Source organism: Canis lupus, chromosome 2 (assembly GCF_003254725.2).
Source record: "Canis lupus dingo isolate Sandy chromosome 2, ASM325472v2, whole genome shotgun sequence".
NCBI lineage: Eukaryota > Metazoa > Chordata > Mammalia > Carnivora > Canidae > Canis > Canis lupus.
In genome coordinates this window covers 2,301,811-2,327,933 of record NC_064244.1, presented here as the reverse complement: position 1 = coordinate 2,327,933, position 26,123 = coordinate 2,301,811, and the positions used below count along the sequence as shown (strand labels likewise).

Below are 26,123 nucleotides of genomic sequence, written 5' to 3'. Positions count from 1 at the left end.
AACTGGTTCCATCACCACACAGCCCAAAGACCTGAATTCCTCCAACGTAGCCAAAAACTCCAGAGTCATACACTGCTGGCTGAATCCTGCCTCTCTCACCTACAGGCTCTGTGAAATTGTGCAAATTACCTAATCTCACCAGGCCTTAATTTATTCTTCTATCAAAATGGGGATGATAATACTCCCTACATCATAGAATCAGTGGGCAAATATAATCAAATAAGGTACATAAAACTCCTAAACTATAATAATATTGGACAATAAATAACAGCGTCCATCCCATAACAACCTGTCAAAAGTCTGTCCATTAGAGGTGCTTCTCTAAGCAGCTCTGAGCTAACAATTCACACAGCAATACAATATGGGCACACACAGGAGCATTTTCCAAGCACTTACAGATTAAAGATTCTAAAACTACGCTGTACCAAATTCAAAAAACTTCATGGTAAAGTATACAATTCCTTTCATAGTTTCTTCCTGCTTAAAAGGTATACTGTATTGGGGCTTCTTTTTCCCTGCACTGATAAAACAATCTTCCACGTAATTGCCTTTGGAAGTTAACTTATGAGACAATAATAAGTTTCTGACATTTTTACTAAATGGAAACCATATCCTACTTTCAATAAAAGGAGACTAATCCTTAGCTTTCATTAATATGATAAGCCAGAAATATTGGAAATCAATGTTTCTATTGTTTACGTTCTCCGACTAGTTTGCTGGGGGGGTTTTTTTCCCCCCTTTAAAAACAGGAAAGGAGACCAGGAACATCACCTGAGCCAAGATTCTAAAGCAGCTCCAGTAACTGGATGTGACTGTGGCTACAGAAAGCAGAGAGGACTCCAGAAAAAGGCACTATCTTTGGGGAAGATTAGGGTGCCAATTGCTTTCCAATTTGGACATTTTCCTTCAGGATCTATGACTAGTCTAAAGCTTGCAGCGTTTTGTATTTTAATAAGGGAGGTATTTCCTCCTTTAAAAACACAAAAGCTAAACCACTGGGAACTGTGAACGCAAAGTCAAATCTTCAAGTAGTAACTTCCACTGCCACCTACATCACTCAAGTACAAGCGAAAATGTATAAGCGAAATTCCTACTTTCTAAGATTCTCACAGAGCTTCGAAGGGCTTCCATGATACTGGCCAACTCCCTCAAACTGAGTCCCAGAGACATAACATTATTGGTAAGGTGCTTAGGGCTCAAACGGTGGCCTTGGCTCTACTCAGAACGCCTTCTGCCCCATACCCAAAGCAGTTATTTTCATTGTATGTTCATCATACCAAACATCCCCACAAGAACTCACTTAATCAAAGGTTCCATGACTAACAGTGACTGAAAGGCCACTTGGGAAAGATGCTGAAACACGTTCACAATGCAGGGGGTGAAAGAACATGAGTTACAAAAACAGCTTTTATAGGATGATTCTGCAGCAGACACTGCAAGTGACTGCCTCAACATCTATTCCTAAATCCCTCTGTCCTTGCTGTCTTTACCTCAGATGGCTGGAAAAGCTAACATCTATCTCATTCTCACTGTTCTGCGATCCTTTGGAGATGGGTGTGGCCATGTGATGCAGTTCTCTAACCTTAACTGAATTTGGTAGAAGAGCAGGGGTGGAGGGCAGGAGAGGATACAGAGGTACCAACTTACTAATCCGCTTTCCTGTCTTGCATATCATGGAAAACACAGAGTATGTGGGATAAGACGCCTAAGTCAACCAGCCACACAAGGGCTGTGACCCGTATCTCAGCCACCAGAGCCCCTGCACCATCGGCTGCACAAGTCAGAAAGCTCTACTGTCACAGCCAAGCTCTCTCCTCCAAACTACTCCCTCTCCCTTCTCTGCAAAGACTTTGCACCTCAAACAGAACACACTTGCCCTGCACACTGCTTGTAGCAGTTCATGAGTATCAAACTCTTCCACCTTCAAGGAGCGAAGAGGCCTCTCCTCTCCCTCTACCAACAAAACCTAGCTCAGCTCCTCCACAACATTGGCCAAAAACACAATGAGTGGTGACTTCTTTCCTCCATTAACACATACATGAGCATCTGCTCTGGGCCAGGCACTGTTCCAGGTAGAGGGAACGCAGCAGCGAAGCTGGACCAAGTAGTCTTCTTCTAAATCCTATGACAATTTGTGCCTCTATGACACTCTGATAACATGCAAGCTTCTAGTATATTGATCACTAAGAGTTTTCCCTTCCACCAGCATTTACAGAGAACATCTGATGTCACAGGCAAATCAAGAAAGAATATTATCCTCTTTGTCTTCAAGCATCTGTCAGATATAATACTGGCCCTGATGTACAATAATTATTAAATCAACTAAAATTAAAATTAAATTAATTAAATAACTAAATCAACAGAGTGCCATAAAAACATGCACAGCCCATCAACCCAGACGCACTTTAATTTTCTTCCATTAGATTTTCCCATTACTTACTCCACAGAAACTCTAGTCCTGTTCTCTTCTTCCTCCCATGTAGTTTTGTTTTTATTCTCTTACCTATTTCCAAAATGATACCAGTTACATCTTTTTTGTAGTAGACCTTGAAATCCTTACACCAAAAATTAGTATTATGTAGTCTAACATATAGCTACCTGGTCCTAATTAACACCACTATTACTTAACATTTTTCGGGAAGTGCCAGCCAGTGCAACTAAACAGATAAGTAAATATTTGCCATAAACACAGAAAGGAGACAAATGTATCATTATTTGCATAAGATAAAACTGCATACCAGGCAAACTCAACAGAATAACTTGAATTACTATAAATCTTAAAGGGCACCTGGGTGGCTCAGTCAGTTAAGCATCTGACTCTTGTTTCAGCTCAGGTCATGATCCCAGGGTCATGGGATAGAGCCCTACAACAGGATCCACGCTGAACAGGGACTCTACTTAGTACTTGCTCCCGCTGTTCCTCTCCTCCTCCCTCTCTCCCTCCCTCCAGTCAATCAATCAATCTTTAAAAAAAAAATCTTCATCAATCAATCTTTAAAAAAAAAATCGTAACACCACAAACATGTAGGATTTATTCCTGGGCTGCAGGGGTGGTTCAACATCCATGTATAAATCAACGTGATATGCCACATTAATAAAAGAAAGGACAAGAACCATATGATCCTCTCAATAGGTGCAGAGGGAATATACCTCAATATCATAAAAGCTACATATGAAAAATTCAGAAGAATATCAACCTCAACAGGAAAAACTGAGAGCATTTCTCCTAAGGTTAGGAACCAGACAGGATACTTACTCTTCACCACTGTTGTTCAACATAGTGTTGGAAGTTCTAACCTCAGCAGACAACAAAAAGAAATGACAGACACCAAAATAGACAAGAATAAGTCAAACTTTCATTCTTTAGTTGACATGATACTCTATATAGAAAACCCAAAAGAGGGCAGCCCGGGTGGCTCAGCAGTTTAGCGCCGCCTTCAGCCCAGGGCGTGATCCTGGAGACCCAGGATCGAGTCCACATCAGGCTCCCTGCATGGATCCTGCTTCTCCCTCTGCCTGTGTCTCTGCCTCTCTCTCTCTCTCTCTCTCTCTCTCTCTCTCTCTGTGTCTCTCATGAATAAATAAATAAAATATATATATATATATATATATATATTTTTTTTTTTTTAATGATAGGCACGCAGTGAGAGAGAGAGAGGCAGAGACACAGGCAGAGGGAGAAGCAGGCTCCATGCACCGGGAGCCCGACGTGGGATTCGATCCCGGGTCTCCAGGATCGCGCTCTGGGCCAAAGGCAGGCGCCAAACTGCTGCGCCACCCAGGGATCCCAATAAAATATTTTTTAAAAAGAAAAAAAGAAAGAAAACCCAAAAGACAAAAAATAAAAAAAGAAAGAAAACCCAAAAGACTCCACCAAAAAATTGCTAGAACTGATACCAGAATTCAGCAAAGTCTCAGGCTATAAAATCAATACACAGAAGTCAGTTGCATTTCCATACACTAACAATGAGACAGAAGAAAGAGAGAGATCAAGGAGCTGAACCTAGTTACAATTGCACCAAAAACCATACGATATCTAGGAATAAAAACCTAACCAAAGAGGTGATGGGGCTATACTCTGAAAACTATAGAACAATTATGAAAGAAACTGGGAAGACACACAAAAAAAAGGAAAAATATTCCATGCTCATGGACTGGAAGAATACTGTTAAAATGTCTAATACCCAACGCAATCTACACATTCAATGCAATCTCTATCAAAATACCATCAACATTTTTCAGAGCTAGACAAAACAATCCTAAAATCTGTAAGACCCAAAAGACCCAAATAGCAAAGGAATGTTGAGAGAAGGAAAAAAAAAAAAAAAAAAAAAAAACGGGCACCTGAGTGGCTCAGTCAGTTAACTGGCTGACTTTGGCTCAGGTCATGATCTCAAGGGTCCTAAGATCAAGCCCCTCCTTGGGCTCCCTGCTCATTGGGGAGTCTGCTTCTCCCTCTCGCTCTGCCCTCCCCTCTGCTCTCTCTCTAATGAATAAATAAAGCCTTTTTAAGAGAAGAAAAAAGAAAACCAAAGCTGGAAGCATCACAATCCCAGACTTCCAGTTGTATTACAAAGCAGCTGTGATCATCAAGGCAATGTGGTACTGGCACAGAAACAAATCAATGGAAGAGAACAGAGAACCCAGAAATGGACCCTCAATTCTATGGTCAACTCATCTTTGAAAATGCAGGAAAGAATTTACAATGGAAAAGACAATCTCTTCAACAAATGGTGTGCCACTTGCAGAAGAACAAAACTGGACCACTTTACTACACAACACACAAACCAAAATGGATTAAAGGCAAGGTGAAACAGGAATCCATCAAACTCCTAAAGGAGGACACAAGCAGCAAAGTCTTTGATCTCAGCTATAGCAACTTCTTGCTAGACATGTCTCCAAAGGCAAGGGTAACAAAAGCAAAAATGAACTATCAGGACTTCGTCAGGATAAAAAGCTTTTACACAACAAAGGAAACAGTCAATAAAACTAAAAAAAAAAAGTCAACCTACAGAATGGGAGAAGATATTTGCAAATGACATTTCAGATAAAGGATTAATATCCAAAATCTACAAAGAACTTATCAAACTCAAAACCTAAAAAAAAAAAAAAAAAAAAAAAAAAAAAATCCAATCAAGAAATGGGCAGAAGACATGAACAGGTATTTCTCCAAAGAAGACATCCAGATGGCTAACAGATACATGAAAAAATGCTCCGTATCACTTGCCATCAGGGAAATACAAATCAAAACCACAATGAGATACCACCTCACAGCAGTGAGAATGGCAAAAATGAACAAGACAGGAAATGACAGATGTTGGTGAGAATGCAAGAAAGGGGAACCCTCTTATGCTGTTGGTGGGAATGTGAACTGGTGCAGCCACTCTGGAAAACAGTATGGAGGTTTCTCAAAAAGTTAAAAATTGAGCTACCCCATGACCCAGCAATTGTACTACCGGGTATTTATCCAAAGGATACAAACATCCTGGTTTGAAGGGGCACCTGCACCCCAATGTTCATAACAGCAATGTCCACAATAGCCAAACTGTGGAAGGAGTCATGTCCATGTCCATGGACAGGTGAATGGATAAAGAAGATGTGAGATAGATAGATAGATAGATAGATAGATGAATATTACACAGCCATCAAAAAAAAAATCTTGCCATTTACAACATGGATGGAATGGAGGGTATTAGTGGCTAAGTGAAATAAGTCCATCAAAGAAAGACAAATATCACATGATTTCACGCATGTGGAATTTAAGAAACTAAACAGATGAATATAGGGGAAGGGAAGGAAAAATAAAATAAAAATGAAGGCAAATCATAAGAGACGCTGAACTCTAGGAAACAAACTGGAGGTTGCTGGAGGGGAGGCAGGTGTGGGTATGGACTAAATGAATGATGGGCATTAAGGAGGGCACTTAATGTAATGAGCACTGGTAGAATCACTAAATTCTGAAACTAATAATACAGTATATGTTAACTACATTAAATTTACATAAAGAATTTTTTTAAACAAGATAATTCAACGAAGATTATAAAAATTAATTTAGCAAAATAATTGCTTTCCTATATATAAACTATAGCCAGTTTAAAAACATAATGAAAAAAAAAAACATAATGAGAGGGATGCCTAAGAGGCTCAGAGGCTGAAGCGTCTGCCTTTGGCTCAGGGCGTGATCCCACGGTCCCAGGATTGAGTGAACAAATAAAACCTTTTTAAAAGATTGAATAAATAAGAATAAAGATATGAATCTTTAAATAAAATCTTTAAAAAAAAAAACATAATGAGAAAAGGCTGACAATAGCAATCAAAAAGGTTAAGTACCCAGGAAACGCTTAATGTATTGAACTTACATGATGTCTAAACTCTAAAAATAAAAAAAGAATAAATAGATAAAATTTTAAAAAGAAGACTTAAGAAAAGGGGAAGTTGTATACATTCTTGAATTCACTTTTTTCTTGGTTAGAATTCGCTATTCTATAGATGTTAATCCCCTCCCCCAAATAATGTATAATGACAATGCATTCCCAATTAAGGTAGCAACAGGATTTCTATTTGCTTAGTTTTAGTGGAATGGGTCAGCTTAGGCAAAGTGAGTCTGAAACTATAATTTTTATTTTTTTAAGATTTTATTTATTTATTCATGAAAGACACAGAGAGAGAGGCAGAGACACAGGTAGAGGGAGAAGCAGGCTCCATGCAGGGAGCCCAATGCAGGACTGGATCCCAGGACCCCAGGATCATGCCATGGGCCAAAGGCAGACACTCAATCGCTGAGCCACCCAGGGGTCCCTGAAGTTATAATTTTTAAAAATAAACATGGAAAATGTAGAAAAATTCTGAGAGAAAAAAAAAAAAGCCATGTGGAGGTGCCTTATATTTAAAAACAGTTTGGGGACGAAGACGGAATCGAAGCCAGGCACAGGCAGCGGACGCGGTCCCGCCGAGAGCCGAAGATGGCAGTGAACGTATACTCAACGTCCGTCACCAGTGATAACCTAAGTCGACATGATATGCTGGCCTGGATCAATGAGTCTCTGCAGCTGAATCTGACAAAGATTGAACAGTTGTGCTCAGGAGCTGCCTATTGTCAGTTTATGGACATGCTATTCCCTGGCTCCATTGCCTTGAAGAAAGTGAAATTCCAGGCTAAACTAGAGCATGAATACATCCAGAACTTCAAAATACTACAAGCAGGTTTTAAGAGAATGGGTGTTGACAAAATAATTCCTGTGGACAAATTAGTAAAAGGAAAGTTTCAGGACAATTTTGAATTTGTTTAGTGGTGCAAGAAGTTTTTTGATGCAAACTATGATGGAAAAGACTATGACCCTGTAGCTGCCAGACAAGGTCAAGAAACTGCAGTGGCTCCCTCCCTTGTTGCTCCAGCTCTGAACAAACCGAAGAAACCTCTCAGCTCTAGCAGTGCAGCTCCACAGAGGCCCATTGCAACACACAGAACTACTGCAACCCCTAAGGCAGGCCCAGGTGTGGTGCAAAAGAATCCTGGTGTGGGCAACGGGGATGATGAAGCTGCTGAATTGATGCAGCAGGTCAATGCATTGAAACTTACCGTCGAAGACTTGGAGAAAGAGAGAGATTTCTACTTTGGAAAGCTAAGAAACATTGAATTGATTTGCCAGGAAAACGAAGGGGAAAACAACCCTGTATTGCAGAGGATCATGGACATTCTCTCTGCCACAGATGAAGGCTTTGTGATACCTGATGAAGGGGGCCAACAGGAGGAACAAGAAGAGTATTAACAGCCTGGACCAGCAAAGCAACATCCGAATTCTTCAATCATGTGCTTAACTGTAAAATATCCCCTTTTATTATTCTTAGAGGACTCACTGGTTTCTTTTCATGAGCAAACAGTACCTCTTCTTAAAGTGCACTTTGCAGAAGTTTCACCCCTTTTCCAATGAGTTTGAGTTAGGAGCTTTTACCCTGTAGCAGAGCAGTATTAACATCTAGTTGGGTCACCTGGGGAACAGAGAGGTTGACCATGGGGCTCACTGTATGGATGCTGGTAACACTCACTGCTGGAGAAGGTGCTTTTATGTCATATACTGAGGTGGAGCCCTCAGTAGAGAAATGTAAAGACTGATTTGAATTTTAAGCTAATGTGAAATCTTGGCAGAGAACGTTTTAATAAATAAATGCCTTAAGAGTAAAAAATAAATAAATAAATAAATAAATAAACAAACAAATAAATAAATAAATAAAACAGTTTGGGACTAAAAAACAATAAATGGAATAGTATACAGAATACAGAAAGAGTCCAGCAGACCTTAATCTGTGGAATATATGACATTTCAAGCAAAAGTAGAAAAGAAGTGATTATTAAAAGAAAAATGGCCCAGCAATTCTATTCTACAGAGCTACAGTCATACTTGTAGTATTACCAAAACTGGAATTATCTTTCAATCTCTCACCCTCTCTCCGTTTCTCACCACAAACACACACACACACACACCTCTATCTAAAAGCCTAGAAGGAAGACTATGCAGAAGACAGTTACCATGTTTACACTTGGAGGAGAGGAGTTAGGGGCCAAGAGTCTTTCTGTGTTGTCTGTACTGATTTAGTTGCCTAAACGTTTATACACTTTCTATGTCATTTTGGATTATTCTTGAGAGTGACATAAGAATCATATTTCTTATTTATACTCTACTGTAAATTAGGGGTGGGAGGCACATAGAGAAGTACAGGCTTTGCCATCAGACAAAAAACAGGCTCAAAAACAGGCTCACTTCTGTGCACTGTTAACATGATCTTGGAGAAGTTGTTTATCTTCCATTAAGTCAATCCCTTCATTTGCAAAAAGAGGATGATACCTTCACTCAGTTATTAGAAGTATTAACTGCAAGAAAAATACTCAGCCTCATACTTGGCACATAATTTCCTAGTAAATGGAAATGGTTGCTATGTTGGTGGCACCTACAGTCCAAATAGCAATGCCACCTCACATGCATGTGTAAGACAGGAAGGTAAAGTTGGTTATGCATCTGAGACATGCAGTTCTCCTAGTTTGTCAATCTAATACTTTTCCCAGTACACTACATTTTAGTCATATTTTCTTAGAGAATAACTATTTTTGTGGAATATTTTTTCTGTGGGATGAGAAAAATTCAGCTTCTAAGGTGCCAGTAAACTGTAAGATACCAGTGAGGATGAACTAACCAGTAGAGAACAACTCAATCTTCTAATCACAGTTAACAGAAGTGTATGATAAAGACCATCTCCCTTCCATCCCAAGTTCAAATAAGACAACTTGAAAATAACTCATTCAAGTCAGCATGTTGTTAGCATTCCCAGTTTGGCAGTAAGCACAGGTTAACATAAATATTATTTATGTGGTAGTCTTTAAGGAAAAGTCATTTAAATGCCCCAGAAACCACAGCAAAAGCTAATGAACTCTTGCTAAATAATAATAATAATAATAATAATAATAATAATAATGTGTGTGTGTGTTGTGTGTGTTCTACACACACAACACACACATCTGCAGCTAAGTTGGAGCTGACTGATAGGCCACTCGTGGCAATTTAGAGTGTTTCATGTGATCCAGTGTAATCACCTACATCAAATACTTACTGTACCTCAATTGAGTGTAATCTCTTTACCAAATAATAAACAAAATGCAAGCGCCAAATCGTGCATATAATGACTTACAACAGACAGCTATCCTCATTCAGAAGCGGGATGCTATTACCTGTAACACAACTAAAACTACAAAGACTCAGTAATCGCCAAAGAACAGTGCTTACTCTCTCCATTTGCAGAGCCAGGGGCTGTCTGAGAACGCTTCAGCCAAAAGCTTTAGTTTCAAGGAAGCTTATCCTTCCTATACCAAAATATTAACAGGGACTGGTCTCAAAGTCAGAAGATAAATTCTTTCTTTTTCTACCACTACCTATTTTTGCAAATATTCCATTGTGGGATGTTTCTGAAAATGGCCAGAGCAGCACGTAAGCCCCTCCTCAATGCACTGGGTCAGCCCATTGAGGTCTCCAAACCCAGGGCTACAGCCTCATGACCAGACCTCACAAAATCCAGTCAAGTTTACCACAACCGTGTGTGCAAATGAAGCCTCTCCTCTTCATACACACCCAATTGCGAAGTTGAACCAGATGACACACTAACCATGACCCAAGGGCACTTGGGACTAACAAATGGAAAAACTAACCAAGAGCTCAGGACACCCTTGGAGAAGCTGGCAGCCAAGCTCCAGGCAAACCTCGAAGAATAGGTGAATTGGTGCCAACCATTAACCTACTGGGTGCCACATGTGATCAAATACACCAGTTAATTTTACCTTTAAAATCCTCCAACGTAAGACCAGATCACCACAAGTAGAGCTTTGGAATGTAGTCATTTAAAATGTCAAAGGCACAGACGATTATTTCTACGACCTTACCATAATGGAGGGTAACACAGAGACTCATACTATGGTTAAATAATACAATTTCATATCTGCTGCATGTCAAAATACCAATTGTGATCAAAGTCAACATTCTGCTGTTTACAACAGTCGTGACATCCAGTTAAAGCAGGATGAATTTTTAGCAGAGGACTGGAAGCAAAGTTTTAGACCAAGACTAAAAGGAAAATTTTTAATTCTCATTAGCTGGTAGTAAATTTTCTTCTCCTCCCCTCTCCCTTCAACTTAACCCACTTGAATGAAATATACACACCAGCTATTTCACACCATAAAATGCATGCTTTCTTGGATATGGTGAAAGCATTCCTTTAAAGCATATGGAGTCCCTACCTGGGCACTTTTAGTTTCCAACCTATAAAATCCTCTGCTAATCAACGTGAGTTGGGCTGAATTCCTTGGTGGAACCCTTCCATCCAAATAAAGATGATTTAATCCATCCCACCTCAGCACCCTTACCTGTTTCCATGTCTAGTGTCTTAGTCTTGGTTCCCAGGACCCAAGAAGAGAGAATGCCTTCCCAGCCCATCCTTCCAGGATATGAGAGCTAGCTGTGTGCACTCTGAGCATTCAAATGTTTGATTAATAAAATCCAAAAGGACATTCGCTCCAAATCCTTGTCTATCTCTAGGCCAGCAAATCCAGCACCAAGAGAAGCAGAGAATCACAGGAGAGCATGCTGTGGAAAAAGCAGGGCCACAAGAGGGATCTCAAAGTGTTGGGGGAAGAGGCAGGCAGGGGGCAGGGGCAAGTACAAGGGAGGAAAAACAAAATTAAAAGAGCAGGTATTTCTAATCTAGAGTATATTAGAAAATATTGTAAAATAGGAGTGCTTGTTAGGTTCATAGCATGTTAACAAAATAAAATTGGTCACATTTATAATGAAAATCTTCAAAAGTGACTTCTCTTAAATACACAGGTTTTTATGATACTGCAGTAAAAAAAAACAAAAAAAAAATAGTTGTAGGAAAGACAGCACATAGGGTGGTTTGTTTTTTGGTTTTTGTTTCTTTTTTTCATGTTGCCAGATCATCAATCTATTGAGAAATACATCATTCGGGGTACCAATAAAAACTCTTCCAACTTATACTGGTTATTTCTATAACCCCTGCCTTAGATGACATCTTGTATCTTGTTTCTTACCTCCCAAAATAAGCCAAGTTCCTTGGCAAAGACCATATATTTACCTATTTTCTATGCATCTACATAGCTACACATGACATACTCAAATACCTTATTTGTAATAAAGTATACTTTATTGCAATGAATCTATCCTTTTGATATCATATATACCCTTGTTAAAAGTCACTGACTTCAAAATCAGGCAAACTTTCTTTTTTCGTCTTCTAACACCTATAAATTCCGGATCTCTCTGAACAGATTAAATGGGCTAAACTTAAACCATACCAACTTTCAAAAGTTATTTCAGACTGTTATAGACAGTCCCCTAACCTAAACTAGACACACAAAGAACTCGCAACAAATATTCATAGAAATAACCCTCCTCCTTTTAATAAATGACACGTATGAGTAGATAATAGCAGGAAGACACACTTCAAATAAACTAAAGATGTCAATAGTGAGGAGAACATAGGTTGTGCTTATGAACAAATACCGCTACCACCGACAGCAGAGATGCAGGACCACACGCAACAAATCCCTCAAGTTCATGGGCAAATTGAGGATTTCAATAAAGGTGGTACTGTCATTTCCCCCAGGTCCTTAAAACAAGCACAGTGGGCCAAAAGCAAAAGCTTTCAGAGGCAAGGAAGGGATAGACAGCTTCAATAATAACTGCTGGGCCTAGCAAGAGGGCAGGTACACGGGGCACACCTGACACAGGAAATCCTCTCTTCATGAGGTTCTGCTGGCAACTCATGAGGCCATAATTGGCTTAGTTTCTGGAAGTTTCTGAAATCTGTACTTGGTGCTACTGTGATCTAGACCTGCATCTTTGGTGATAACAGATAACCTAAAACGACCTCTAAGGTCAGCATCTGTGTGTATTTCTTAGCGATTTTCTATAAAAAAAAAATGATTCCCAAGAATAGTCTTTCCTCAAGGATGTGGGTAAGAATTGGCATTAAAACAAGAACTGAAATGAAGCATGAGAAAAAACAAACTTCCCAGGCTAAATACATACAACATTCTTTTTTCCATCTTTCCCTTTCTGTCCTGATCAACTAATCACAGAACTGGGGGAAAAAAAAAAAAAAAAAGATGACAATGCAAAAGAATCAAATAGTCATTAATCTCAAGACTCAAGACTGGCTGTGTTCACCTCAGAGAACAGAGTTTGATGCCCTGGCCCCTCTTGCTCTAGTCCTGGAGACTAAGAGCTTCCCCACCTTCAAGGAGATGATGAAGGTCAGTCCTGTGGGCTCAGAGTGGAGCACTAACACAGTAAGGTGTGAAGTAAGACCAGCAGAAGGACAAGGATCCCAACCTAGACTGGCAGCCCCACACAGGGAGACGATATTCCTCACTCTACTACCTGTCCTCACCCACCACCACCAAATCCACTTTTAAAAAGGCAATTTCTATCCTTTTGAACCAATGTGTACATTGCAAAGCTCTTAGTTTCTGGAAGCTGTCAGGCTAAAAAAGTAGATGGAGAACAGTTCTAATAGTCTCATCTATTTCTTTCTCCTCTTGAAATTTTATTCCACTTGTCCTTCTGCATCAACCTTCAAGTTTTAGATTCAAGTCACAAAAAAGTACTGCAATTCTCCCAAAAGGAGGCTTTTAAACAAAACAAATGACATAATTTCTTGAATATATGTAAAGAAAATATCTCATTCCTTAGCATGAATAATTTCTTGTGTGCATGTGTGTGTGTCAAAGCCATTTTTGAAGTCTGTGATGTCATCTGAAATCTGAACCCTTTACTTTTAAGCTTTCATTTACATTAAAACTTCCTCAGTTCTAAAATACATATTTCTAGGATATTTGCATGACTGATTCAAATACAGTGATCACGACTGAACTTTACAGCTAATCATCAGTCACAACTAAAAAAAATAAAGTTTGCAAACCTCATCCAATATGGTATCTGGTTAATGAAATTCACAAAAGCAATGTGCTCAGACATGGTACAACCTGCCCTTCACCTACCTGTCTCCTCATCCACTCACTGAGACTCTAAAATAATCTCTAAGAAAATAGTACCTCCTGAAAAACACTGCAAATCCCACTCTCCAGACAAACTAGTACCATGCCCAAGATCCACATCCCCAGTTAACCTTGTCAGAGACATATTTTTCTGACAACTATTGTAAAATATCAAATAAACAATGACTCATTCTGCCTTTCCACTGGAAGAACTTCACTGTTGGTGCTTCATGATGTTGTTCTAAATACTCCCTTTAAAGAAAAAAGCTGGCTACTTAGACATGAAGTTTTTAGCCATGAAATTTAATTTCCTGAACAAACCTCCTTATTGACAACTTAGTTATGAGCCCGTCTTTGATCTTTATTTTTAAACTGCATCTGTCCTGACCCCTTCATAAGAAGTCGTTTCTTTATTGTCCAATATCTACCTAAACTATGAAATGCTAGAATATGCTACAATTACCTACATGGGCCACTTTAACAAAACCTCATACAATCAGGTCTTAGCATGGACATAGGAAAAGCTCAGCTTGGAAATGTCTGAATAAAATTTTTAAATTGCAGCAATTATTTTTGAGTACCTACCAATTACCCAACCCTAGATGTTATTCCTATATTCTTATTAACCTTCAGCAAATCTCTTCAAGAAAAGTGGTGTTCTCCGCATTTTACAGAGCAGAAAACCCAAGTTCAGAGAAATGAAGTTTTTCCAAGTAATACAGCTAGAAAGTGGTAGAGCGTCATTCTGAACCTTCTCCACCACACTGCACTACATCTCATAATGAATTACAGGAGAGTAACCTTGGAAAAAGAAAAGACGTTACGGGAGCCAAGTGAATTGTAAGAGAGTCACTGTTTCACCTGCAACTTCCTTTTTCCTCTATCATGTCATGCTCCTTACAGAACTACACCTCATGGTGAATCATGTTCTAGTTGGGCAGTAAAGCACTATGGACCTTCAATAATCCTGGGAGCATCAGAGTTTGAATTAATTTCACTGTTACTCATTCACAGAAATAAAAGAATCCCTAGGAACAGCTTCTACCTAAAAACACCTTCTCTTCTAGCAAGAACTGGAGAGTCCAGCCCCACCCCCTGGAAAGGCACACCTTGAACCTTAATAAATTGAAGTTGGGTGACAAAGGTGGGGGATTTAACAATGCTGGAAATCCCCCATTGTATAAATTGTAATGGGTGCGACTGAAACAGCTAAATCAAGTCATGACAGAAGGTTGTATCAGAGAAAATAGGTTATGCAAAGAAAGGACAAACTAAAGATAATTTTTGAAAAAAATTAAAAAATAAAAATTAAAAAAAGATGATTTTTGATAGTCAATGCTGCCCAAGAGGAGCAGAAGGGGCAGGGGAAGAAAAGCTACAGAATCACAGGTACTGAAGATAAACGAAAATTGAAATAAATGAAGAGAAAACACTACTACTTCCAGTATTCAAAACACAATACAGAAAATAGAAATAATTCAATAATCACTGGATATTAAAGATGTAACTCTTCTTTTTTTCATAGGAAACCAAAAAAGAAAAAATGTACTGCAGCATACGTTTGGCAAAGGATGTTGGTTGCACTTTTAAATCTCTAAACTTAGGACCTAAATGACCCTATCACCTTCAAAGACAAACTGTGTCTAAATTTAATAAATAGGAAGAATCTCCTAGATACAGTGTACTCCAGAACTGTTTCACTACCAGCCCTGCTTAAGAATATCACATCCCTGGTTAGAATTGTCCAGATTATCTCCATGAGCAATTCTCATCTGTCAGCATCTCAGCAAAAAGGGAAAACTTCTAGAACTTTTGGCCTCAACCATTCCATTTAAGAATGATACACTTAGCAATCAAATATTCCGATTTAATGCTAGTGAAAGGGATGCCTGGGTGGCTCAGTGATTGAGCATCTGCCTTTGGCTCAGATCATGATCCTAGGGTCCCGAGATCGAGTCCCACATTGGGCTCCCTGTGAGGAGCCTGCTTCTCCCTCTGCCTATGTCTCTGCCTCTCTGTCTCTCACGAATAAATAAAATCTTTAAAAAATAAAAAATAAAGCTAGTGAAAATTTTGTAAAGAAAAATTACCAGTATAAAAAAAGAATTGAGAGTTGATTTATAAGCAGCCAAGTAACACTCCTCACCCAAGACCAAGGCAAAACTCTTCTGAGCAAGCAACATGTTAAGCATAACAATGTCAGCCAGCATAACAAAGCTGAGATAAAAACTAATATTAAAGAGGATTATGATGGGGGTGCCTGAGTGGCTCAGCAGTTTGAACAACTGACTCTTGATTGCAGCTCAGGTCATAATCTAAGGGTCATGGAATCCCCCATATCACGCTCCACACTGAGTGAGAAATCTGCTTGAGATTCTCTCTTTCCCTCTGCCCCTCCCCACCACCTGCTCACACTGTCTCTAAAATAAATAAACTTAAAAAAAAAAAAAGGAGGATTATGTCATGAAGCCTCATGTATAGTGGCATTTTGTAAGTCATCTATACACATAAGAACTAAAAGGGAGAACAGATTTCTGTTCTGTAATGTTTTAATATAGTGAGAACCTCTGCTTATACTGCTAAACTTTCTGCTTTCTCTCTAAAGATCAGCTCAGAACACTTACGAATTAAAAAAAAAAAAAAAACTACTTCATTTCCCTTACTTTTTCATTAAAGAATGTATGTGGCTTCTATTTTGGGGACTCAATGGCTCTCTCACATCACAATGAGGAACAGAGGCCTCCTGTCAACTGCCACCTAAGTGAGCTTGAAAGCAGAGTCCTCAACCTCATTTGAGCCTTCAGATGACTGTGCACTCATAAGACAGTGAGCCAGAGACACCCAACCAAACCACATCTGAGGCCCTGACCCACTAAAACTATGGGTTAAATAAGGCTCAGGTTCGTAAGCTGCTAAGTTTTGCAATAACTTCTATATTGCAACAGATAGATTAGGTAAATTAGATAAATATACTCATTTTTACATATAGGCTGTCACAGAAGATATAACAGTATTTGGGCATAAGGTTCAACCAACCCTTAAAAGAAACGACACAAATGCATTCAAGTATCTAGCCTTACTGAAAACAAAAAGAACCCTAACTTGAGTTTATAGTTTTTGGGTTTTGTTTTTTTTTTTAAGATTTAATTTTTTTTTTTTTTTTTTTAAGATTTAATTTATTAGGACACCTGGGTAGCTCAGTGGTTGAGCATCTGCCTTTGGCTCAGGGTTGATCCTGGAGTCCCAGAATCGAGTCCTGCATTGGGCTCCCCACAGGGAAATTGCTTCTCCCTCTGCCTATGTCTCTGCCTCTCTCTGTGTGTCTCTCATGAGTCCCAGTGCAGTATTGATTATTAGTGCAACTTCTTGTGAATCTATCATTATCTCAAAAAGTAAGAAGAAAAAAAGAGAGGTGTTGAGTCATATAGGGTTGAGATCCACCACTATGAACCCATCCATCCACCTTAAGGGACTCCATCCTCTCCACTCCAACCCACTCCACTCTACCAAGGCCAAAGCAATCTTCACCTCATTTACAGCCCATTCCTAATCCATCTCCTACAAATGAGGAAATAAAAACCTAAAGCTATGTATAGCCAAAGCCCACTGCCATATTTAGGAGGTGAGACATGGGTACTTCAACCCACATCTCCTGACACCCAATTCAATGCCTGTGCTAGAATAGACCACGTGCTTCTTGGCCACCATATTTACTGTGCAGAATTACTCCCAAACTCCAGGTTTCAGATACAGCTTTTTTTTTCAAAGTTTAAATAAAGTCCACTGACTTCATCACCTTCCAGCACATATTTACAAAATAAAAAATGTAAGCAGAGGAATCTTGAATTTTCATTTTCAGTTCATGTGGTCATCATCAATTGGCTTATAAAGAAAATGGAATCTGTGCAACACCCTGAGGCTACTCCTATCTGCCTTCCTGAGAACTATACTCTGGGAAGCCCTGGGCTACCCCAAGCATTGGCTATATATCATCACAGGTTTAGAATTCTCAAGAGACCCAACAGAAATTCCTTTATCAATAGAGGGTCTGTCCACAAGATCTTCAGGAAAATGAGCAACCTAGGATCCCTCTGAAACTTCTGAATACCACCTAAATATGGGGTTGCTCAGTAAAGACAAGATCTCTTAATTATATAATCACTTGCCAGGTTACAGCCAGCCTGTCTACTTCAGCCAGTGGATGCAATCTCCATGAATGAAAAAAAAGAGATGGTTGGAAAACATAGTTTAAAATAAAAACTTTGTGGGGTGCCAGGGTGGTTCAATCGGTTAAGCATCTGCCTTCAGCTCAGGTAATGATCCTTGGGTCCTGGGATGGAGCCCTGAGTCAGGCTCCCTGTTCAGCAAGGAGTCTGCTTCTCCCTCTTCTTCTACCCCTCCCCCTCCTCCACTCATGCTGTGTCTCAAGTGCTTGTTTGTTCTCAGATAAAAAAAAAAATCTTTAAAAAATAATTATTTGTAATAGTCCTTATCTTTAAGTGACATATACGGAAAAATTTATGGGAAAAATGATCTATTTTCTGGGATTTACTTTGAAATAATCCAGCCAGGGTCGGGAAAGGCAGGGAAGGGACTTGCAAATAAAGTAAGATGGGCATGTGTTGATAGATATTGAAGCTTGGTGATGGATACCTGAAGACTTATTATTCTATTCTCCTTTTACTAATGTCAAAAATGCCTGTAATAAACAGTTAATACACAGACACACACACACACACAGCTTGGGGCCTGCTATTAGATAAGGACGAAAGAGGTAAATGGTGGGAGCTGCTAGAAAGGAAGCAAGGGTAACACTGAGCGGGGCAAGGCTTCATTCTCAAAGCTGGCTCCCTGCCACATTTTTCTGAGACAAGACACTTCTAGATGAGTACCTTGCTGTCTTGAGATTTTTATGAGCCCAACACACAGCATTCAATCAAAGCACTATCAGATAAAAACGAATTTATCGTCATAAATACACTGCATTGGCAGTAATTCTCTTCCCCTTCCAATCAAGCTAAAAAGTCTGAGAGGGCAAGATTAAGGTTCACAGTTCTTAGTACCAGCCACAGCATGAAAAACACCTATTTGCTGATTATTAGACATGCACATCCTCCCCGTGTTTGGTATCATACAGGCCAAAAGCAGTACTTAGTAATGAGAAAAGGCACATTATCTGCCCAAAGAAAGTATAGTTCAACTTCAACACACCAGTTTTCTTTTATTCAACATGTCTATTCTCAAAAAATATATATGAAATTTGAGGGTGAAGCTCAGACCTAAATAAGATGCTGAAACACCTACCGTTTCAAGCTGAAGGCATCCCAAGAAACAGCCAGCTCAACCAACACCACTGAAGGAGAAACAAAGCCAGGCCAAGTGGACCACGCATAGGTTTCAGCAGAGCACCTCCTATTAAAGACCTAGCACTTCTTCCAGCCTTTGTTCTTTGTCCACTGGCAGTGAGAGCCTTTATTTCACAGATGATGATGATACATTAATGAGACTCACAGGAGAGCTAACATCCCTGTAGTGGTTATGAGCAGGAAGCATTCTCAGCACTTATCATGTATAAACCCATGTAACCCTCACTCATTCCTAAAAGTGAGTGCTATTATTACACACCTTCCCCCTCTCCCATTTTACACATGGAAGAAGCTGACGCACAGCAGCAGCGTTAAGTCATTTGCCTAAAGTTACACTGATCTTAAGTGACAGAACCGAGTTTCAAACCCAGGCAAGCTCACCTGCAGCTTTACTCACTGATACCACCACTCAACAATCTGAAGAATCTAACTATATTTAATTCTAGTTACATTTTTAGTGTTATAATCAATAGGTCATGTTAACTGTGTATTTATTAATGAATCACTACTTACCGAGTCAATCAAGACATTGTACCTGCATTGGAATAAGCATGTGGATTAACCAATATTGAGTTATTCGTGTTTTATTAGTTATATTTTACCAGACTTCTTTGTAAAAATCTATGTAGCCATTTAGTAGGGGAAAATGCCCAAAGCTGAAACAAGAAGGTCAGAAGTGAATATTTGCCAAGGGAAACACTTCGAGGTACAAGAGCAGATTAAAATGCTCTGATTCAACAGAGACATCTGTTCTGCCATAAGCGACCATCTGCTTCATATCCCAGAGAGCAAAATATTTCAATAGGAAGTGTCAAATCTGACTCCTAATCAGGAAACAATTATCTGCATTTGTTACTAGCCCCAAAGCTGATTTGAACCTCCTGGGGCAAAAGTTAATGGGAAAACCACAGCACAGGTACACCTTCTAATGAGCCTAGATACTGGCCAAGAATCCTACCAGCTCCAACATTTCAAGTATTTATTTGACCAACAAAATATACAACTTAGGATGCAAGATGAGAGCTGTAGAAAAAATTTTCAGAGTAAAAAAAGGTGTATGGGAAACAAAGATGTTTGAATGAGATTCAGTGGCCTTGGCATAAGGAGTTGAGCCGAGAGTCCCTGATCAAAAGGGGCAGAGACTACACTCACCAGTACAAAGCATTTTTAAGACAATTAAAATGACTTTCAGGGCAGCCTGGGTGGCTCAGCGGTTTGGCGCCGCCTTCAGCCCAGGATGTGATCCTGGAGACCCGGGATCGAGTCCCACGTCAGACTCCATGCAGGGAGCCTGCTTCTCCCTCTGCCTGTGTCTACCTCTCTCTCTCTCTCTCACTCTCTCTCATGAATAAATAAATTCTTAAAAAAAAAAGTTTCAAAAAAGTGAGCACTAGAGCCAGTTACGGTGTTAGGAAAGGTTTCATGGAGGACACAAGCAAAAAACTGAGTTGGGTCCAAAAGGCAACATTTCCTCAGACCCAGACTGAATGCAAAAGGAAGCCTTCCAGGAAACTGCAGCAGCACACCCGCGAGCAGAGGATGGCACCTGGATCTGGAGCTGTGTAATTCATGCAGGTGGTCTGAGAAAGTAGCATGGGACAAACTCGACATCAGGGGCGAAAATCTGCACTGCTTCCAAGGCAATAATAAAGCCTCTGGAGGTCATTCAATGAACACAGATTCAAAACTTATGGTGGGCCAGATCCTGGGGATTTAGCATGAACTGGAAAACCTGAATGCTTGCTATAACAGAGCTTGGATTCTAGGGAAACAAGACCGAATCAAAGATGTAAGATAATTTCTGTTGGTAAGAAGTACACTGAAGAGAGTAAAACAGGATAAGAAGATTGAGAGGGACAGGCCGAGCTAGCTCAGCAGCTGCTTAATGGCCACAGCTAACTTCCCAGAAAGGTGCTTCCAGGGCATAAGGAAGAAAGGAAGAAACACTGCTCTAGAGGTGTAAGTAATACGGACAGGCCCTTGCAGAGTGCTCTAGAGCACCTGTGCTGCCTGAGAAGGCTCAGCTGACTCCACGTCTTTCTGATTCAACCTCATTAATTGACCTAATGAGAGGCTATTTCAATAATGGCTTCTTGTTAATACAAGAAGCATTTTGAAAAATGGCATCAAGCTCTCTTTGGGATTTTGGTTGACAAACAGTTCCAATCCATTGCTGTTGCTATCCAAAACACTGCTCCATTCAAGGTCAGCAGGGGACACCGTCCCTTAGAAAAAGAATGAGAAAGCAGAGGGCAGAAGGAGACTTTTTTAAATTAGAATTTTGAACATGTGTGGCAAAACTTTTTACATTATGTTATTAAATAGATAAAGGTGAAATGTATATTTTCATACAATGACAATATGCTTGTGGGATCATAAAACTACAGCCTTTTGAAAAAGCAACATGGTAATATATATGAAGTTTATTTCCAGGGCACCTGGGAGGCTCAAAGGTTGACTGTCTCCCTTTGGCTCAGGGTGTGAACTTCAATTAAAAAAAAAAAAAAAATGTCAGTGAGGAGATTCCAATCCATAAGAAGTATGAATTGTTTTTGAAAACACACGTGCAAATTTTTTCTTCTTTATAATTTTTCATCAACTGTGCAAATGTTTTCTTCTTTGTAATTTTGCATCAACTGTAGCCTCTTTACAGTGTCAGCTCCATCACTTCTCTGCACTTACGTGCTCTAAGGATCTTCTACCGTCTAAGTTTTCCATATACAGCTGTAGCACTGTTACTCTGTGTCACCGACGGAATGAAAAAGCACATGAGACCTGACTTGGCCCTGGCCCACCTTTCTTCTCTGAACACGGAATGCTGGAGCCAGGCAAATGACTTGGTCCCTGGCTGAAGCCCCACACACATGCCACCACCTGCTAAGCATCCCCAGGGTGTGGCTCCACCCAAGGCACAGTGACAGAGCTCTGATGGGTGCGACTACCCTAGGTACAAGCAGGTAAATATCTAGTTCCCAGCCCTGAATTCTAGTCCTCTGCCAGGCTCACTGCACAGGCTTTCCTGCTCCTCCTCATCCTCAATCCTGCCCCTTTCAAGGTCCCCATCAATCTCTTCCATTGACTGCCTGCTGCCAAAGCTGAATGAATTCCATGATCCCACCATATCTCAACCTCACACAGGAGGTCACTGTCCACAAACCTTCTTCTCCACATAAGCACACCTGGGGCCCACATTCTGTGCAGGGCCATGCTTTGCCAGCTGTCTACATGGAGCGGAGAGCACGTGGCACCCCAGGACTTGAGTATGCAGGATGCTAGAGGACTCCCAAAGACACGGCACAGCACAGCTCCCAGATGACCACTTTGACCAAATCTGTCATGACCTATTTATCCACCCCTATAACCAAGCTCTCCCTTAAAATACTGCCTTCAACTGCCTTACCCAAAAGCCTCTGAAAACTGAATGCCAAATTTAGCATTGGCAAAGAATGCAGTCAGCCCTACATTCATCCTGCCTACCCCCTCCCCACGCTCATGTTCACAGTCTCCATTCTGTATGAGCCCCTCTTCTTTACAATGCTGAACAAGAACGAGGTCCACCTCTTTCGTGCCCTCCAAAATTTCTTCAACAACTTTTCAACTAGACTTTGCCTCAAGCACGGACACATTCTTGTAATTACTATGAGTTCTGCCTTTGTAAACTCTGCTGCCTCTCCATGAAAGCTCCTTGGGGTCCCGCACACAACTACCCTTTATTCTGTTAGTGCTTCATCTAGCATGACATGTCCTCTATGAGTGCTCTGAAATAATCTGAGGACTTTTACAAGTGTTAACATATGAAAATAAACAGGACATCAGACCCCTTTCCTTGGTCCTCTGCCATTTTCTGGGTGATGTGGGCTACGTTACAGCTCTGAGCCTCATGTTTCTAATCTGTGAAGTGGGGGAGGGATACAACAGTATCCACCTCCTTCCAAGGTTGGTTGTTTTGCATGTATTACAGCAATTACAATATTTTTCATTTTACTCCCAAAAGCTCACCCCAACCTCACTATAGATAGATATTAATTCATCCATTCATTTGACATCTGTTGAGCACATACACACAGGGGACACATGGGGGTACAAGATGAACAAGAACTTGGCTCTCAAGGAGTTTATGGTCTGACAGGATACACATGGGTAAAAACATGTATAACACCATGTGATTGTTTAAGCACACTGGAGATGATGTAGGATCACTAGAGAGGAGCAGGGCAGGCTGAATGATGGGGAGAAAGAAAAAGAGAGGGGGAGGGAAGGGGCCTGTGGGAAGGGCGGACTAGGTCAAAAAAAAAAGATTTAACCAAGCAATTATAGAAAGTAACAGAAAAGATCATAATAACAGAATACAGAATTGATCTCTTCTCCATTAAGTTATTTCAACTCTAAAAGAATTCTATTACAAATGAGCTGGCCTCAATTTTTCTCAGTTCTCTCATTTGCATACCAGGAAAAAAAAATCAACCAAAACACTCCAAATAACTCAAAGGTCTTTAACAAACACACACACACACACACACATACACACACACACACACCAGCATTGTCATTAACCTTGACAGACTGATTACTGAGAATTTTAAAGAATTACACTGAACAAAAACCTTCAGTGTAAATTTTCTTTGTATAAAACATCTAGTATTCCTAAGTTACACACTTTTATGAAATTACACACACCCATAACCATTCCATACTTATGAGAATGATAATTTCCTTTAATGTGCTAATTAACTTGGGAGATGCTAGCTTGAGCAGTCACAATTGCTATCATTTATGTTCAAAGAGCACCAGTTTTGCTCTAGTACATCCACTTCTAGATTGACAACATCCATTTGTGTCTGAAATTGGTTTTGAGCCCGAAGTGCCTCTCTACCTAAACTCCAACTGCTGAGTTTCTGAGACGCTTCTTCTAAATGACATTAATTCAGAATGTGAGGGAGGGGAGGACACCCCCATTCTCCCGTTCTAGTCCACTTCTACCACCAAAGCCAGGTTTATCCTGTTAAAATACAACACCCCCCCATCACTTAAGTCCCATGCTCAATAACGTCAATGGTTCCCAATTACTTTCTAAATGAAGTATCAGCTGATGGCCCTATATTCAAGACCCTCTATTACATGATCCCAGTCACTTTCCAGCCTCATCTTCCACCTGCTGCTGTTTTATCCAGCCAAATCTTCCCTGCACCTCAAACAAAAGCCATCCTTTCATTTCTGTGGTTCCCCTTGCTATTATCCCAGCCAACATGCCCATATATCTGTACTTCCATTAGGATCAATTTAATGCCATCTCCCTCCAAAGGTTTTCCAGGTTACAACCAATCAATGCCTTTTAACTGCAAAAGCACTTTCTACCTTTGATTATATGTATCATTTTTTGCCTATATTCTAAGTATTTCTGAACTGATATTGTACCTCCAGCCCTTAGCTGGTTCATAAACACCTTGAGTACACAGCTTTGAAATGTGACTCATCCCATCAACCTCTACTAAGTACCCTGTATGTAGCGGTATCCGGATTTGATAAAGTAACTTTCACCCCAACTTTTCATTAGAATAGCCCTGAGTGTCAGGAGGAACAGTTTGCAGGTAAACGGAAGCCATGAACATTTTAGAGCAGGTGAACCATGTGACTGGAGCTGCAATTCTCACAGGATCAAGATGACTGCCAGACAGAAAGCAACAGACCTAGAGTCAAAGCTCACTTGCTATTTAATAAGCATGTAACTTTGGACAGATGGCTCACACACCCCACCCTGACCACAGGAACCTTATCCAGAATTTTTGCTCTCAAAGTAAATTAGAGAGGGCACATAAATTGTATCTTAAGTTTACAGGATATTTCAATTCTGTGAAATATTTTATCTGAAATAAAAGCCATTTTATTTGAAACTATTAAACTCTAATTTTTTTCTTGGGTCTACTCTGTAGAGTACCCACACAATTAGGGTATTTCTGTCCATGCTGTTAACACAAAACAATTTTTTTAAACAAAAAATACATAAGAACTGAGAAAGAAAAATAACAAAAGCTAGTCCTACCCATGTAAGTCTTAACCAACACTTGCTGGCTTTTCTTCGGTGTCTGCTTTGGTACCAGCCAAGGAACAGTTTTCACTAACTATTTTCAATTTTGTGGTGTATTTTATGAAGCTATCGATGCTTAGGCAAATACACACGCATGTCCAGGCAGTGTTTTTAAAAGAATTGATCTGATAGAAATGAATATCCTGTCCTTTAAGGTAGAAAGAAAGGAATTTTTCCAGAGTGAGCTCATACTTTGTTTAATGGAGCTTCACAGAAATACAGCGAATTAAAATGACACTATTTCCTAACAGCTCACGGGATAAGCCTGCGAAGGTCAGTCACACTTGGAAACAACTCAGGTCAGCCCTTGGCAGTTGGTTAGAAAAGCGGGGATCCTTTCTTTCACAAAGGAGAATGAAGACCAAGGAAGTTCTTGAGTATGGGAGGCAGGACCACCTATACTCATACTGACTAGCAAAGCTCAAGGATGCACCTTTAAGGGTTTCTGCTTTTTCTTTTTTTTTTTTTTTTAATTTTTTTTAAATTTTTATTTATTTATGATAGTCACAGAGAGAGAGAGAGGCAGAGACACAGGCAGAGGGAGAAGCAGGCTCCATGCACCGGGAGCCCGACGTGGGATTCGATCCCGGGTCTCCAGGATCGCGCCCTGGGCCAAAGGCAGGCGCCAAACCGCTGCGCCACCCAGGGATCCCGGTTTCTGCTTTTTCTAAAGACTCCATGATGCTGGGGTCAGTTCTACAGCAGGAATATATTAAAACCCAAGCTCAACTCACATCAGAGTATAATACCTGCACAAGACAGACACTCAAGCCCATTTGTATTTAAATGAATAACCTAAGTGAATATGATTGGATATAAATAGGATCAAATGATATAAACAGATCTTACACAATGCATATTACCAGGTTTGAAGCCTATTCTCACAAGGCAGCCAATCTCCCCGAAACTCTCTTTTAGGGGGACATTTCCCACATTTGCTATTGAAGCAGTTGCTAAAACAGTTGGCAGGCAGTCTGGTCCATCAGCTCTCAGTGCTAAATGAACCAGGGTGCAAGGAAGATGTTCACTACATTAAACAGCTGACTTCGTATGTATATATATATATATATATATATGGTTTGGTTGTTGCCACTAAGGATGGATGACACTAATA

The 26,123-nt window shown here is 40.0% G+C and overlaps 1 protein-coding gene, 1 long non-coding RNA gene and 1 pseudogene across 32 annotated transcripts in view; 2 read left to right on the top strand and 1 right to left on the bottom strand.

The window, feature by feature from the left end:
• PARD3 (par-3 family cell polarity regulator) overlaps nucleotides 1-26,123 on the bottom strand; it is a 651,639-nt gene that overhangs the window by 587,698 nt on the left and 37,818 nt on the right. The gene's annotated exons all lie outside the window — the stretch shown is intronic.
• LOC118353884 (uncharacterized) overlaps nucleotides 1-26,123 on the top strand; it is a 61,899-nt gene that overhangs the window by 33,212 nt on the left and 2,564 nt on the right. The window lies entirely within an intron of this gene.
• Nucleotides 6,885-17,794, top strand: LOC125753393 (microtubule-associated protein RP/EB family member 1-like; annotated as a pseudogene).